Here is an 891-nt window from a genome sequence, read left to right as displayed (position 1 = left end):
AGGAATGAAACGAGCCCTGGCGGCTGCCCTGCTTTTATTTAAAGAGATAAAGGAGGGTCTGGGTACTCCTGCAGTACTGCTGGCACTAAAAGTGCTCCTTGCCTCAGGCTTTTGGTGGGAGGTAGCTTTAGGTGGTAGAATCTCTTCTGGGCTCATCAGTACAAGAAAGATAAGGGGCTACTGGAGAGAATCCAGCGCAGGCCACAAAGATGATGAGGAGTCTGGAGCATCTCTGTGATGAGGAGAGACTGTGGGAGCTGGGCCTGGTTAGCCCAGAGAAGAGAGGGCTGAGAGAAGATCCCATCAATCCTATATAAATATATAAATATCTCCAAGGGGTGTGCAGAGGATGGTGCCACTGCTCAGTGGTGCCCAGTGACAGGACGAGGAGTAATGGGCACAAACTAATACATAAGACAAACCCCTCAACATGAGGAAGAACTTTGCGTTGAGAGCGGCCGAGGACTGGAACAGCTGCCCAGGGAGGATGTGGAGTTTCCCTCTCTGGAGAGAGGCGTTCCTGGGTCATCTGCTCCAGGTGGAGACAGGACTGGGTGGTCTCCGAAGGTCCTTTCCAACCTAAACAATTCTGTGATTCTGTCAACCACTGTGCCCCAGTGCCCTGACACACCGAGCACCAGCCACCCCACAACTGCCGCAGCAGTGGGCGGGGGCGCTCCCGGCCAAGCAGGACTCCAGGTTCTTTGGTTTTGACATGAATCCACCCCTACTGCCTCAGACAGACAGACAGACAGACAGACAGACAGACAGACAGACAGACAGACAGACAGACAGACAGACAGACAGACAGACAGACAGACAGACAGACAGACAGACAGACAGACAGACAGACAGACAGACAGACAGACAGACAGACAGACAGACAGACAG

At 53.1% G+C, this 891-nt stretch overlaps 1 protein-coding gene across 1 annotated transcript in view; it reads right to left on the bottom strand.

Moving 5' to 3' along the window:
* HAUS8 (HAUS augmin like complex subunit 8) overlaps nucleotides 1–891 on the bottom strand; it is a 9,541-nt gene that overhangs the window by 7,145 nt on the left and 1,505 nt on the right. The window lies entirely within an intron of this gene.

The sequence above is a fragment of the Geospiza fortis genome, unplaced genomic scaffold, assembly GCF_000277835.1.
Source record: "Geospiza fortis unplaced genomic scaffold, GeoFor_1.0 scaffold80, whole genome shotgun sequence".
NCBI lineage: Eukaryota > Metazoa > Chordata > Aves > Passeriformes > Thraupidae > Geospiza > Geospiza fortis.
Note: the sequence above shows the minus strand (reverse complement) of the source record. Positions and strands in the feature narration are given on the sequence as shown.